This window comes from Protopterus annectens, chromosome 7.part0, assembly GCF_019279795.1.
Source record: "Protopterus annectens isolate FY-2018-M chromosome 7.part0, PAN1.0, whole genome shotgun sequence".
Classification (NCBI taxonomy): domain Eukaryota; kingdom Metazoa; phylum Chordata; order Ceratodontiformes; family Protopteridae; genus Protopterus; species Protopterus annectens.
The window spans coordinates 1855275768-1855293155 of record NC_056739.1 but is presented as its reverse complement, the minus strand read 5'-3'; the positions used below and the strand labels follow the sequence as shown (position 1 = coordinate 1855293155).

Here is a 17388-nt window from a genome sequence, read left to right as displayed (position 1 = left end):
TCCCACAAGGCTCAGTCCTGGGACCTCTCTTGTTCGGTATATATTTCTCGGAGGTACAGGCCAACATGGAAGGACTGTGGCTGACAAAGTTCGCAGATGACTGCAAACTGGGCGCCATAATCGACTCTCCAGCCGACACAAGCATCCTCCAAAAGGGCCTCATAGAAACAGACAACTGGTTCCAGAGCCATGGCCTCAAGCTAAACGCCAAAAAGTGTATAGTCATCCCCTTTGGCAAAAACAAAGTGCCCACAAATTACCACATAGGTGATAATCCATTAAGTACAGAAGAAGTAATTAGGGACCTGGGGACCCAAGTTGATAGCAATCTCTCATTTGACAACCACGTGGCCAAAGTGGTTAGAAAAACATTTTATATAGCACACCTAATCATGAAGGGATTCACATCTAGATCAGGGAGGGCATTGTGCCTCTTTACTCATCCCTCATCAGGCCCATAATTGAGTACAATGCCCCTTTTGGGATGTACCTTACCAGACACCTGCAGCAACTGGAAAGACCCCAAAAGTACCTCACCAAGAGGATCAAAGGGCTCAAACAGATGCCATATGCTGCCCGGTTAAAGAAACTCCAGCTCTACTCAGTGGCATACCGCCTGCTCAGAGGCGATCTGTGCCTGACATATAAAGCCATGTCCAACCCGGAATTAATGGACATGCTGCACCTCAGAAAATCCAAATCCCATCGAGCTATGCACTTGAGAGACTTGAACCTCAGCACTGAAATAAATAGGACATGCTGGAGGGACAGATTCATAAGCCAGAGGCTCCCTTCACTCTGGAATAAAATCCCAGTCCAGGTTAGGCAGAGTCCCTCAATGACTCTCTTCAAGAGGAATCTTGATGAGTGGATGGGAGATCGTAGGTTTACCCTGGGTATCACTTCTGTGTCACTGTTAGACAGAGGCACAGTATACTAACCTCAAAAAAGGGCATAGCAAAATTAATTTAAAATGGGTGGCTAAAGCCAAACACACTCTGGCTAGGCTTATAAATGCCCTAGGGCAGATAGCCTAGTATAAACCTATGAACCTATATATATATATATATATATATATATATATATATATATATATATATATATATATATATATATATTTATAGCATACTTAAATGATTTAAACATTATAATATCTAATTAAAAAAAAATATCTAAACACAAAATATCAACAAAACACCAGCACATCTAAAAGCAATGTTTTTGTCGGTGGGGGCATGTCCCCCCCACCCCACCCCATGAACCCACACTGCATACCTCTCAACCTCTTAGCACAAGAAATCTGAACAAAGTCTAAAGTACTGGTGGAACAAAATACCAAAAATAGAGTAACATTTTTAAAAATGCTCCATAAACTTGGAAAGTTGCTAGAATAATAAGATTTGGTTTAGCATGTATTTTCTGAAAGATATGAAGTCTGCAACTAAAATTTATGTCATCATTTAGTGACATCAATCCTAAGTAATTTGCCAGACAACCACAAATTTTATGAGAGACATACCAAAAATCTGAGGCAAAAATCTGTGCATTCTGCAAAAATCTGGACAGTTGAGAGGTATGATACCCCTTGCTACTTATGTATGTATACTAACTCTGAGGATGCACAATAGTGGGGAAAAGGGCATTTACCTTTCTTTATAGGTTCATAGGTAGGTACTAGGCAATAGGCCCAAGGGCCTACGTAAGCCTAGCCAGCAAGGTTCCATGGCTTACGCCAGCCAAGAAAGTTATTTTCCTGTGCCACTGTTGAGAAGAGACACAGAAGTGATCCCCGGGGTGTATTTCCTATTTCCCATCCACTCATCAAGATTTTTCTTGAAGAGTGCTAATGAAGAACTTTGCTTGACATAGATGGGTAGCTTGTTCCAGGGGATAGGAAGTCTCTGGGACAGGAATCTATAACTCCAGTGTGTCCTGTTTATTGTGGTGACAAGGTTTAGGTCCCTAAAGCGTGTAGCTTGGAGGCATTGGGATTTCTTTAGGTGTAGCATGTCCAACAGCTCTGGGTTTGACATAGCTTTATATGTTAGGCAGAGATCACCTCAGAGTAGGCAATATGCTACGGAGTAAAGCTGGAGTTTTAGGTCCCTAGAGCATGTAGCTTGGAGGGATTGGGATTTCTTTAGGTGTAGTATGTCCAACAGCTCTGGGTTTGACAGAGCTTTATATGTTAGGCAGAGATCACCTCGGAGTAGGCGATATACTACGGAGTAAAGCTGGAGTTTTTTGAGGCGGTCAGTGTAGGGCATTTGTTTGAGGCCAGTAATCCTCTTTGTGAGGTACTTCTGTGGCCTTTCCAGCTGCTGCAGATGTCTTGTGAGGTACATTCCAAAAGGGCCGTTGCACTCTATAATGGGTCTAATGAGTGACGAGTAGAGGGGAACAATGACCTCTTTTTTCCTGGATGAGAACCCTTTTATGATGAGGTGTGCCACGTAGAAGGACTTCCTGACTACTGTGGTGATGTGACTATCAAAGGAGAGACTACTGTCCACCTGGGTCCCAAGGTATCTTATCACGCATTCAGCATTAAGTAGATTGCTGCCTATGTGGTAGTTCATGGGTACAGAGTTTTTACCAAAGGAGATGACACTGCACTTTTTTGCATTGAGCTTGAGGCCATGGCTCTGACACCAGGCATCTGTCTCTGTGAGGCCCTTCTGCAGGATTTCCACATCATTTGGAGACTTGACTATAGCTCCTAGTTTGCAGTCATCTGCGAACTTCATTAGCCAGAGGCCTTCTGTGTTAGCCTGTACTTCAGAGAAGGAAATACCAAACAGGAGAGGTAGATCATCACAATTGATGTAGTAGATCTTTACACATCAATTCCACATCTTGAAGGTATAGAATAGGTCAATTTATTTCTTATTAGCAAAGGAGCCTCTAGTCAAGAAATTCACTTAGTGACGACCCTTCTAGATATTATTTTTACCAACAATTATTTTTCTTTCTATAATAAATTATTTTTTCAGAAATGCGGTATAGCAATGGGCTCCCCTTGTGGAGCAAGTTTTGCTAACACCGTTATGGTGTATTGGGAAAAGCATTATGTGTTTAAAAAGACTGAATGGATGTCTAACATAATGTTTTATACACGCTTCCTTGACGACATATTTATACTGTTTCGAGGCAGTTCTGATTTAGCAATTAAATTCTTAGACTACCTTGACAGTACTACTAATTTCTTTAAATTTACATTCAATTTCCAGGAAGCAAGTATTAACTATTTAGATGTCAACTTAATAAAGGACGTCGTAAATAAAAGATACATTTCGAAAATCCATAGAAAAAGTACATACTGCAATTCTTTCTTGCACTTTACAAGTTTGCACCCCTTACCACAAAAACGGGCTATAATAAAGGGCCAGATGATTAGAGCTGCCCGGATGGTTTCACTTTATAGCGACTTTCTCTTTGAGTGCAACTTACTGGAGAACATGTTTCAACAAAAGGGCTATCCATTGGACTTAAGACATTATCTAGAGAAGTCCACTTTAAAAGAGAGAATGGAGTAATTACTCCGATCTTAAGTGGAAGCCAACGTTTGGATGAAATTAACTTTTCTAACTATAGTTTTACCACTCAAAATTTAATTGACACAGAAAATGCAATTGTAGTGAATTGTGTCGAGACAGCAAAAAATAGTAGAGAAATAAGGTTTGAATGCAGTTTTATTACTACTTTCAACTCCGACAGCACCATTATAAGATACATACTATACAAAAATTGGGAATTATTTAGACAAGACAAAAATCTTTTAAGTAAACTGAGTTGTATGCCTAAAATCATATTTAGGAGAGGCAAAAACTTAAAAAGCATTCTTGATTCACATAAAACAAAAAGTTTTAACAAAAAAGTAGGTATGTTTACTTGTGGCTGCTGCAGTACGTGCAAACACATTACAACAGGTATGAACTTTACTATTAATGATAAAGAATACCACACAAAACACAACTTGAATTGCAACTCTAAGTTGGTTGTATATGCGGCTACTTGTTTACTATGTAAGGCATTCTACATAGGTAAAACGGAGTGCCGCTTACGGGACAGGATTTACGAGCATACCTATGCATTGGCTACTAGGAAAGTAGAAAATGCATTAGCAAAACGTAGTATGCTATACGAAGGCCATACCTTTAAATTTAGGGCTATAGACCAAATACAGTATGATATCAGAGGAGGCCCTTTTAATTTATTCTTAGAAGAACGCGAATTGTCATGGCAACTAAGAAGCTGAACCTGGTTTAAATGAACATTGCAATATAGCCTGCCTTTTCAAACTTAAAAGTCTGAATAGATAAGGTATTCTAGCCTTTTATTATCCTTTAGTTATTTGTTAGTTACTTTTTAGTCATTTTAAAAATTCAACTACAAATATATACATGCTTCTTACTATTTAATTAGACACGAACAAAACAAAATAAAAGAATAATTGTTATTTATTTTGATGACTTTATATTACTACTGGTTGGTGTCTAAAATATTAGCATATGTTTGCTTAATCAAATACTCATTTATTACAAGTTTTTAAACATTTAGTAAGACTTACTTAAGAAACACAAACAACATGTTCTATTTGTTAGAACAACACTAGGTGGTAGGGAAAGGAATAGTTAGAATATTATATGTGTTTTAAAATTTAAAAATCTTATACGTTGGTACTATTTTGTGTTGCATTGATACAATGTTTAAGGTGGATTCACGTGATTAGAACTGTTATAAAAATGCATTTTTTTAACTTGTAAAGTATCTGAAGAAGTTGCCTCATCACAGGTGACGAAAAGCACTTCATAATAAACGGCTTTATTTTGTTTATTTTGTTAGTCTGAGTTCATTCCCTCGAGCCTTTTTTTGAGTGTATTTGTACCAAACAGGAGAGGTCCCAGGACAGAACCCTGTGGTACTCCACTTGTCACTGCTTTGAGGTCAGATTTAGAGTCTGCAACTTTTACAGTGTGGGTTTCAGTGAGCCAGTTGGCAACCCATCTTGTGATGTAGGGATTTATACCTAGTTTAGTGAGTTTAGCTATAATTCCAAAATGGGGGATGGTGTCGAAAGCCTTGGCGAGATCAAGATAAGCTGTGTGAACCAACTTGCCCTCATCCACGGCTTTGGTGACTGCTCAAATAAGTCAATCAGGTTCAGGAGGCATGATCTGCCTTTCACAAACCCGTACTGGGTGGGATCCAGAGTTTGGAGGTTACCAATGTCTTTGTTTATGAGTTCCATGATGATACGTTCCATGGCCTTGCAGACCAGGCTTGTCAGGCTAATAGGTTGATAGTTCCCAGGATCAGTGGTGGCTCCCCCTTTGTGGAGTGGGATAACTGTTGCTGTGTGCCATTCAGTGGGCAAATAGCCTGATGCGAGGCTATTATTGAACATGGTGCTTAAGTGTGGAGGCAGTTTGTTCTGAAGTTCATGTAAAACGCAGCCTGGAATGTTGTCCGGTCCCATGGATGCTGTGTTTTTGGCTTTAGAGAGTGCAGCTTTTACCTGCATAGTTGTGATTCCAGGGACTCTGCATTCTTCCTGTATAGATATGGGCCCTTTAGGGGTGGGGGGGGGGTAAAGTTAGCACTGAACCTATCTGCCAGGATATTGGCAATATCAGCTGGTTCTGTAATTTTCGTGCCTTTGTGCTGTAACTCAGATCAGATCTGGGTGTTACCATCTAGATTCTTGACATAGCTATAGAATGCTTTGTGGTTGTCCTTAGATTTAGTGGTGATTTTATTTTCGTAGCTAGCTTTGGAGGATCTTATAAGGGATCTCAGCTTCTTACTGATGCTGATCAGGGAGCTCCTCTACTCATTGGATTTTACTCTCTTTTACAACAGTTTCTTCCTTCTGTTGTACAGTTTGTTTATGGCAGGGGACCACCAGATTGGCTTCCTTTTTTTTGAGGATAGCGTCTTGGTTCTGTTTGGGATAGCTCGATCCATGCATTCGTGTAAGTGCTTATAGAGTGCATTTGTGTAGGATTCAGCAGTTGCAACTGTATTGTCCATCTGCATGGGTGGCATGAAATTCACGACTTCTGTCTTAAGAAGCATGAAGTTGGCTTTGGAGAAGTGTTTTACTGTGGTTTCCTTAAAGAGGGGGTGGGGGCGGGATGTGGATATCAAGGGTGATAAGCTTATGGTCGGATCAGACCAACAAGGAGTTGACTTCAGGTGTAGAACATCGGTCACTCATGTTGGTAATGACTAGGTCTAGGATATTGTTGCTCCTGATGGGGGTGTGGGTAAGTTGATCTAGGGCATTGGAGTTTATGAATTCCAGAAAGTGTTGAGCTAAGGAGTTGGTACACAAGTAGTTTTCCCATTTAATGGTGGGGTAGTTGAAGTCACCCATTATTAGGATGTTTGGTTGAAACCTTATATTTTCCAGTACATCAAGAAAAGAGGAGTGGGAATCCTGGGTCATGGTGGGGGATCTGTAGCAAGCTACAATTTGGATTGCAGGTTTGCCCAGAGTTAGTTGCACTTGGATAACCTTGGATGCATTATGCTGAGCAACTAGCGTGGAGGTGTGGATATCCTTAATGAATATGGACACACCTCCGTCTTTGCTGTTTCGGTCCAGGTTACATGGCTGAAAAGTGTGGTATGAGTTATAGCCTGGTAGTGCAGGGGTGCTCTCTGCAGCCTTGAACCAGGTCTTAGTCACTGCACAGATATCAATGGTCTCCATTTTAAGGAGTGCCTTGAGTGAGCTCATTTTGAGATTTAGACTTCTGGCATTGAGTAGCATTACCCTCAGTTTTTGCTTGCCTGTTCCTGTTATGGTGGTGAATTTGTTATTTGAACCCTGCCTAAAAAAGGCACTATAGGGGCAGCAAGAGCATTAGCCAGTATCCAAAATCCCAGGGGCGACAGGTGCAGGCCATCTGTGGTAAAGCATCATGGTCTGTCGACCAAAAGCAGCATGGTCTGTTGACCATGTCATCCCAAGCAGACAGATACTGGATCCCCTTAGAATGACAGCAAAAGCTTAGCCAATTGTTGAATTCAATCATTTTGTCCTTGTACTGCGGTATCATTCTGGGCGATGGCAGAATGCTACTCAGGGCTAGGGTCATACCTGGCTGGGCTACAAGATCGGAGAGCTCTTCCATATCTCTTTTCATGTAGTCCAGGGAGGTACATCTCAGGTCATTCACACCAACATGGACAATGACAGAGTCATATCTGTACTTGTTGTGGAGTGATCTGAGTGCATGGGTTATGTGCTGGATCCTGGCACCCGACAGGCAGCTGCCAGTAACCTTCTCCTTGTTTAGCCTGGTGAGTGGGACATCAGTGTGCCTGATTATAGAGTCACCTATGACTAGTGTGTTGGGTGTGTTGTTTTGCCTTATTGGCTGTGGTTGAGTGGCACACTGAGTCTGTGGGCTATGTGTCATTTGGGGTGTGTTGGGGGATGGAGGTTGCTTGTGTTTCTGCTTTGGAGGTCTCTGTTGCTTAGGCAGATTATTATTGAGAGCCTCCACAAATGTTTTTGTGTTACTATGTGTGGATTTTGATGGTGTAGATTTAGTGAGACTATGTGATGAGTGTGGTGTGGTGCAAATGTTTACCTTCTCCTCATGACTGTCAAGTTCAGTCTTGGTTGGAGTGAGCTTTACCTCCAGTTTGGCTAGATAAGTGCATCTCTCACAGGTTGTAGTGTTGGCTGGTAGGAGGAGAGGGTTGTCTGTGTACATGAGGCAATTTCTACATTGCCTCAAGATGCCCTGGGTTCATCAGATAGACAGGAGAGAACAGTGGGAGCTGACCCTTGGACATGCCAGAATAAAAAACTATTTTCCTCTTGATAAGTGAGGAAAGTGAGTACAAGAGCTGTTTTTCTCTAAGCAAGTGAGAAAAGTAAGTACAAAAACTGTTTTCCTCTAGGTAATGAGGAAGATTGAGTGCTATAGTAATTAGTAGCTTATTTAGTGCTTACAAGTTCTGAACAAGTGCTGAGCATGAATAAGCAAATTCAAGTGCTAAAACTAAGAATCTGTATCTGCACTAGACGAGTTACAGGACAGAAACAAGTGCAAATGCAGGCTTTCAAATCAGAAAGTTGAGAGAGATGTAAGATTGCCCAAATGGCCAATAACTACAATTTCTGGGCCAGAACCACTCCTTATGTGGTAGACAGGTTACCTAGTGCTTACAACTCCCTCTGATAAGCTAGATGGCTTCCCTCCAACACAGAAAGGCTTGGGGGGCTCAGAAGCTTACATACAGTCCTGGATACAGCAAATCTGTGTCTGGAACACTAGTTACAGGAACGGTAGGAAACAGCCTTACAGTTTTTTTTGTTTTCTTACAGAAAAGTAGCAAAAACAGTTGTAAAAATAATTCACATGAAGTGCAAGCTAGCACACTTGAGTATGCAGCAATATTAGACCAAACACAGTTTAAAAAATGCAATTAAATTAAAAAGGACTAAAAGCAAGTGCAGAAAGGGTTTATTAGGTAGAATGTGGTAAAGAGATGGGACTGGGGGAGTGTCCCAAATCAAATCTACAGTGGGGCGGGCAACTGCAAAAGCCACCAAATTTAAACTACAAACCAAAAATAGGGAGGATGGGTAAACAGTTTCAACAGAGATCTAAGCAAGAACTAACAGTACAAACTTTAAAACCAAAAAAAAATACTCAGCTCTGTATATTTGCAGATAGTCTGTAAGGCAGTCTCTCAGAACACAGGTTCCAGCAATCTGAATGCAGCTATTACTATACCAACTGAAGACACGGCAGAAAAAACTCTGGCTGTACCAGGGTTGCCAGATTTCTGACTGGCCAGGTAGGGACTAAAAAAAAAATAAAAAAAAAAAAAGGTCTTCCACGTCTTTAATGCGGAACATCAGAGTTCCACATTAAACAGAAGTAGCTCTGTGTTTATTTTTTATTTGATTGGCCCGGGCCAATCAAAAATATATAAATGCAGAGCTACTTCTGTTTAATGTGAAACATCACAGTTCCGCATTACACAGAAGTAGCTCTGTTTTGTGATGTTTTGATTGGCCCGTATGCCGGTATACGGGCCAATCAAAACATCGCAAAACAGACCTACTTCTGTTTAATGTGGAACTGCGATGTTCCGCATTAAACAGAAGTAGCTCTGTTTTGTGATGTTTTGATTGGCCCATATACCGGTATACGGGCCAATCAAAAATGGCTAAACACGGACCAATCAAAAAAAAAAAGCGGAGACTGCCCGGGATTTAAACTGGCAGGGCGGGACTCGGGATCAGGCTGCTGATCTCGGGACAGTCCCTCCTAAATAGGGACGTCTGACAACCCTGGGCTGTACTCAGTGGCATATCGCTTATTCAGAGGTGATCTCTGCCTGACTTTTACAAAGCCATGTCCAGCTCAGAACTGATGGATGTGCTCCACCTAAAGAAATCCAAGTCACTGAGAGCCACGTGCTCTAGTGAGCTAAACCTCGCCACAACAATGAACAGAACATGCTGGAGAGATACTTTCCTGTCACAGAGACTCCCCATGCTTTGGAACAAAATTCCTAACTACATTAGGCAGAGCCCCTCACTAACACTCTTCAAGAGAAACCTTGACGAGTGGATCAGTAACAGAAAATACACCACTGGGATCACATCATTGGCTCTGCTTGACAGAGGCTCAGTTAATTAATCAATGGGGCAGCGAAAGCTGACACACTCTGCTAGGCTTATAAATGCCCTCGGGCAGATAGCCTAGTACCTACCTATGAACCTATGAACCTATAAAATGGGGGGGAGCAGTTTCAACAGAGATCTAAGCAACAACTAACAGTACAAACTTTAAAACCAAAAAAATATACTCAGCTCTGTATATTTGCCGATCAGTCTCTCAGAACAGTGAGACAACAGTTTCAACAGAGATCGAAGCAACAATTAACAAACTCTATAACCAAAAAATATACTTAGCTCTGTATATTTGCAGATAATCTGTAAGGCAGTCTCTCAGAACACAGGTTCCAGCAATTTGAATACAGCTGTTACTATACCAACTGAAGACATATATATATATATATATATATATATATATATATATATATATATATATACATTTGTGTGTGGGTGTATATATATATATATATATATATATATATATATATATATCTATATATAGATCTTTATATATATATATATATATATATATATATATATATATATATATACACACACACACACACACACACACACATATAGATATATATATATATATATATATATATATATATATATATATATATATATATATATATATATATATATATACACACACATATATATATGGGTCTAGGACTATTCACTGAAAGCACATTTCACTGAAACTCATTTGACTGTGCACAATTCACTGAAAGCTCAATTCAGTGAAAACACAATTCACTGAAAGTTTTATATGGCCTTTTCCCCACTGTAGTGCGACCCTGGAGTTAGTATACATATTAAGGGTGTGTGTGGGGGGGGCATAGCCCCCCACCCATTTTAAATATTTTGAACTATATACATGGATACTTGCAATTCCAATAAATTAATCTTTTCTGAACATAATATATATCCAAACTATGTGGGGGGTCCCACACCCCCTCTTACTATATATACTAATTCCAGGGTCACACTACAGTGGGAAAAAGACCATATAGAGTGAAATGTGTTTCAGTGAATTGTGTTTTCAGTGAATTGAGCTTTCAGTGATCTGTGCACAGTCATTTGACTTTCAGTGAAATGTGCTTTCATTGAATAGTTATATATATATATATATATATATATATATATATATATATATATATATATATATATATATATATATATATATATAGGTTCACTTAAAATGATCTAAATATTATAATAATAACTGAGAAAAAATGTCGAAACACATAATATCTACAAAACATATGCACATCCTCTAAATAGGCCCTGTTCCAATGATGCTGTAGTTTGCGATTCAGAGACACGTTACCAGCGATGAATAAAAAACACATTGTCAGCTAATTTGCATGATTCTGAAGTGCAGTTAATAGCACAACATGCAACTCCTTGCTGATTGCATGTCATGGTAGTAAAGTCCTACTCATGTAGGCATTGGCATCCCCCATCACTCCCCTACTCATCCAAGTGCATATTCATACTCCAATACACACCATAGTCACCCCTTTGTCCCTGACTTGTCTGCCCGCCCATACTTTCCTCCCCCCAACCCCTGTAGCAGTTGAAGTGCCATTATGCCACCATTGTAGCATTGTAGTTTCCCTGGTAAGTATTGGCTCCCCCATCCCCCAATCCCTGTACTGCTGTATGTGCCGTTATAGCACCACTGTAGTATCCCATATGTGTAGTGTTTCCCACCAACCCATGCCCTTGATCACTGCACTGCAGTTAGTGGAATTATGTCACCATTGTAGAATCCATAGTGTCTAGAGTCCCAACCCCAGCTCCCCAACCTCCATGCTCTAGTCAGTGCCATTATGACACTAGAACATAATCCTTGGGGTTTAGTGTCCCGTCCCATCACCAATACCTGTACTGCCATTATGCTACTTAAAAGTATAGTAATCCCTGTTGTCTAGTGTTTACCATATCCCCTTATCCCTATACTGCAGTTAGCTTCATTATCTCACTATAAGCATACAGTTTGCTTCAGTATCTCACTATAAAGTATAGTAATCCCTTGTCTAGTGTTTACCATATCCCCTGATCCCTATACTGCATTTAGCTTCATTATCTCACTATAAAGTAGAGTAATCCCTGGTGTCTAGTATTTCCCCTACCCATCATACCCCTACTGAAGTCAGTGCCAATACTGCACTAAAAAGTAGAGTAATCCCTGGTGTCTAGTCTTTTCCCCACTCATGATACCTGCACTGATGTCAGTGCCATTACTACACTAAAAGGTAGAGTAATCCCTGGTGTCTAGTGTTTCTGCCACCCATGATACCCATACTGAAGTCAGTGCCATTACTGCAATAAAAAGTAGCATGATCCCTGGTGTCTAGTGTTTCCCTCACCCCTGATACCTGTACTGAAGTCAGTGCCATTACTGCACTAAAATGTAAAGTAATTTCTGGTTTCTATTGTTTACCCAGCCCATGATACCTGTACTGAAGTCAGTGCCATTACTGCACGAAAAAGTAGCATGATCCCTGGTGTCTAGTGTTTACCCCACCCATGATACCCATACTGAAGTCAGTGCCATTACTGCACCAAAAAGTAAAGTAATCCCTGGTGTCTAGTGTATCCCCCACCCCTGATCTGCATAATGAAGTTGGAGCCATTATGGCACAAAAACATTGAGTAATCCCTGGTGTCTAGTCACTGTGCTCCTGTCATATTAGATAGCTAAACATGGCTACTACTTCAACATGGTGAGGCTGGATACTGCTGAATACCAAAAGGTTACAACTGCATGAACACTTTCACGAATTCCTTTCTGTCATAGTAATGGTTTACACACTGAGAAAGTGATCATGCTTTTCACAGTTTCCAGATTTTCATCTCTGCAGGTTATTATTATAATGTTGTTTTATGCACATTTTTGTCTTATAATGTTACTTTATACTCCATTTCTCTTAATTGTGAAATGAGACATTTAAAGAAAACTTGCTATTGCAAATACAGGAAGATATATTACATTTTCCATTATAAAAATAAAAAGAAAAAAATTCTCAGATACTCCTTTTACCTGTTCATTTGGAAAACTGTAATTATTAATAATGAATTTGATCCCCAGCATCCGGTACAAGGTATCTAACAAGTTTTGAGGGGTGATTATATGTTCTTGTAATCATTTACTTCAAAACCTGTGTATAACTCAGCTGCTGCAGAAATGTGGTGCTTTGAAATTAGGGAGACTACCACCAAAGCCTTCTCTCAGTCCTGCATATCATAATAAATCCGATTTACTTATCAGAAATTGGTCTCCTCAACAGGGAAAATCGCATTGAATAACTCAAACTAGGTAGGTATTAACTGCAAAACTTTTTGATGTACCTATTCTGCCTTTTAACTTGCCCAGTCATTTTGAGACAGGCTTTCAGTCCTTCTATTAGAATAGCTTTGCATAGTGGTCAGAATCAGCAGTTTCACATTTTCCCGTAATGACCTGCAAAAAACATCATTCAGTACATAATACATAAGGCAAAAGTAATATGTGATTATAAAACAGCATCTTTCACATTGGTCTGGCATTACGAACTGATTTTTAGAGCAGAGTGTTACTGAGCCAAGTTAGATTTGTTCCATTAATACATTCTGAAAATCAAAAAAAAAATTGTGTACTGTTATCAAAGGGTATAGAGTTTCTAAATGCACTTTGATACCACTGCAGATTTTTTTAGAATACTCATGACTTTTATTGTTGAATAATTTTGTCCATTTTTGATCTCATTATAGATGAAGGACTGGAAAATGTTATTACCTTCTAACAAGCATAGTATTTCATAGTGTAATCATATCCATGACCATTTTTTGCAGTAAGTGTAGGCAAAGGATTGGAAAGTATTATTACTTTCTAACAAGCATAGTATTTTGTAATGAAGCCATATCCATTTAATGTCTAAATCTGTATAGAAACTTAAATACAAGACACCAACCATCAGATATCATTAGTTCTTAAGGGATGGGAAAAGTTAAGTTTGAAATAATTCAGACCTTTATTTCTGAATGTTTCTCGAACATTCTAGGAGAGTCAATTGCCCAGTGTTGAAGGTCATGCTATGGTTTTGGATTCCTGGACAGACTGTATGGAATACATCTCACTACCACAGCTGTGGAAAACACAGACAGGTTATGCAGTGATTATAAGGCACATTGTTCATCACAGTTAATTGAGCAGTCTGTCATTTCCAGCTATTCTGAGAGGTTAGATTAAGAAATCATAATCTAAATTACAAGAACTGGCAACAGTGAGCTATAACCCATAAAATAAGGTTTTGCTATAGTATTAGCAAAATTTAGACTAACAATTACAGGGAATATTATGCTATTTTTTCAATTCATACAAAGAATATTAAACACAAGCTCTGAATAGAAGGGATGCACCTATCACAAAACAATAGTAATACTTACTGTTAAGTAATTCTTATTTAAGCAACACTGAATCTGTTCCAGTAGACAGCAACACCACCCCCCTCCAAGGGTAGCCAAGCATTAAGATTGATAGAACTTGTCAAGAAACCACAGAGCTGTATGGCAGAAGACCTTGAAACGCAGACATCTATTTATGTATTTAGCTTATTTATTTATTTTTATTAAGGGAGTAAACTTATCTACAGGAGTCCGTTTCATCTATAGTCTGAGAGTACTGTCCAGTGGAAGTCCTACATTCCTAAAGAAGTCAGTCATTAAAACCCTTCATAAATATGTTTGCTAAATATGCAAAAAGTAGAAAATATAAACATGGGATTACTGCAATTAAGTTTTTTGAAAGCCAGTAAACTGAAGGCTTAATGATTTAATCTGTAAACATATAAAATTAATTTGCCTGCACTTAGAAGTTACCTAGAAGCAACTTGTCAAATATGGACCTGTCATCACGATGCAAGCAGCAACTGCAATCACCTACCACCCCCCTCCTCCTATACACACAGTACTTACATAATACACCAACACTTCTGTAATATTTGGGAAATCAGCTGTTCCACAGCATATAAGCAGAATCTTGCAGTCCATTCTGCTCAACATGGTATCAGAGCCTGAGAGAAAACAAAGACTTAGTATTGTTCTGTACAGAGAACTGGCAAAGGTCTGTTTCTGACCCTGCGATTATTGCAAGCCATTAACCTACATATCTGGCATATGATTTCAACAGCCATGACACCAGGGTAGTTAATGACTTGGAAATACTGCTGCACTCTTTCAAATTACACAACATCTTTGAGGGAGCCATCTGCATACAGCCCACAAACACAGATCTTTAGCAATTATTTGTCTTACCCTGTAATGCATAGTACTCAGTAAGCTAATGACTTGATCTCTAATCTTAGTCAGTCCTGTAAAAAATAACAATTTCTGTCAGGTAGCAGTGGTATGCTGCTAGAAAGCTGTGTCATAATTTATGTTGAAAAGACTGATTCTGTGCCACTTGTGTGTTATCTATATATAACAAGTAGTTACCTTTTAGCCAATTGGATTTACTTTGCATCAGATGCAGGTCTGCAATACTGATTTGTTGTAAAATGGATGCATAACAAATAGTTATCTATGTACTATAAGGAATTTAAAGTACACATGAAAATGGTCATTTTTTATTTTCTGCTAGTTTGCATAAATTAAAGATGCGCTTGTGTTTTTAATTAAAAAAAGAAAACAGCAGCTGTCAGCAGACTCTGTTGAAAAGCAAGTTAAATTATAATATGACAAACTTGTTTTACTCGGTTGTTAACCCAAGACTAGATGAATTAGTAGGACTTGCACAATGTCCTTACTTTTGAAAAAAAACTGTTTGTCATTAATGCATTGCAGCTATTTCATTATTCTTGCTACTTAGTATCATTTCTGAACTGTTACATTGTTCTGGCAATCTTTCTGTCTTATCCATTAGCAGTCTGTTTTCAGTCTCTGTCTTTGCTTGCTACCTTAATATCTCTTTTTTTATTTTGTGGTACATTCCCTGCTTTCAAGCTTGATATATATATATATATATATATATATATATATATATATATATATATATATATATCTATATAGTACATTTTTGTTTTGCTAGATTGCTCTGATTTTTGGTATCCTATCTTACAAGTCAAACCAAATTCTACCATTACCACTAGTAGTACATCTAATTTAGCCCCCTTCATTAAATATCAACGCATTAGCATTTACTCTCACTTTCCATTCTTAACTGATCTGAACCACTTCCACTATAAATACTTATCTTCAGGCCTCATATTTTCTTATCATTATTCTACCAAAAACATTACCTGCAACTCCTGTATATCTAGTAGGAAGCTTTATTATTTTACTATACTTGTATCAGTTCCTACTATTATCAGGACCCTACTTTAACTAAATCTCTCAAATGCCTATCACCATGAAGCTACAAGCTTATATCAACTCTCACCTGATCCGTCTTTTGGCACTAGGTGTTCTGAAGTAGTGTCAGAGTTACCTGATAGTTACCCATTACTCCTAGATGCTTCCATGTCTGCCTATGAGAGATGCACCTACTTACCTGGTCTGGAGGCATATCTCTTTGCTTCCTCCACTGTCAATAAACAGTCTCATATCACTATACCTAAGGTAGTCAAGAAATCCTTGTCTAAGCCTATTATGCACCAGCATAGAAGATCTCAGCCATCTAGAGCTATGCATACACTTGCACTCTCACATAAATCTACCAGGACAACCCCCAACTGCAAGCCTGGATCTCTAAGGCCACTAGGCCTGCTTCTAGCCCTGAAGTCCTGGTAATAAGTAATTCCATCATATGACATACTGACAAAGCACTTACCACTCAGAATAAGGAGAGAGCTCCTGTCAGTTGCTTCTCTGGCTCTAGGAGTGGAGACATTGCAAGAGTTGTCAGTACACTTCACCCTCCTAAATATGAGTGCAATTTTGTTGCCATCCAAGTTTAAGTGACCAAGCTTAAGCAGTGTACCCCCTGAAGATACAGTAAGATACATTGGCTTATTCTGCCTATATCATTAAGGAGAGTACAGCACTAACACTGGTGTTAAGCAGTATTCTTCCCTCTCCAAGTTGTTGTTGTTAGTCTTTCGGCTTTTTCCTGGTTAGGGGTCACCACAGTGGAACTCCGGTCTGCTAATGATTGGCAGTAGATTTTCATGAATGCCAAGGTGCCAGCTCGATGTCCAACCTTCAACGAAGGCACGCCCATTTATGCATATCTTTCGAACGCCCATCCAACCGCGGGGAGGACATGCAGACTCCAAACAGAAGGCACTCCCTGCACTTCAGCCGAGAATCGAACGGGAGAACTTCTTGCTGTGAGGCAACAACGCTACCGCTGTACCAGTGCGGATATAGTCTTCCCTCACCAAGTTGCTGTGTTAATTCATAGATAACATAACTGGCTACAGTAAGTGGTTTGTTAACTTGTGTCATTCTAGTGTGTGTCTGCCAGGGAACACATGGTCAACAAGCCCTCCTATTCTGCCAGGACCAGGCTGCACTTCTTTTGATTACCGATTTAAATCTTTACTTCTTATTTGCCATTTTTAGGCACAGTTCTACTCAATATACACAGAGCAAATTCCATTTCAAATGATACCACTGTTTCTCTGCTCAGTGATAGAAGCTTAAACAAAAAAAAAAAATTTTAAGTTTCAGGTTTACTCCTCCCTTGAAGACATCCATATTTGTGCAATTACTGAGACTCTATTTCAAAATAGTGATAGCACTCT

The 17388-nt window shown here is 39.2% G+C and overlaps 1 long non-coding RNA gene across 3 annotated transcripts in view; it reads right to left on the bottom strand.

The window, feature by feature from the left end:
* LOC122807252 overlaps window positions 1-17388 on the bottom strand; it is a 1461171-nt gene that overhangs the window by 954512 nt on the left and 489271 nt on the right. For 2 of the 3 annotated variants that reach the window (XR_006365609.1, XR_006365610.1), the window contains exon 4: window positions 13676-13791. The exons of the other annotated variant lie outside the window; for it this stretch is intronic. This is a non-coding gene — a long non-coding RNA (uncharacterized LOC122807252). The remainder of the gene's footprint in view (window positions 1-13675; window positions 13792-17388) is intronic. 3 annotated transcript variants of the gene reach the window in all.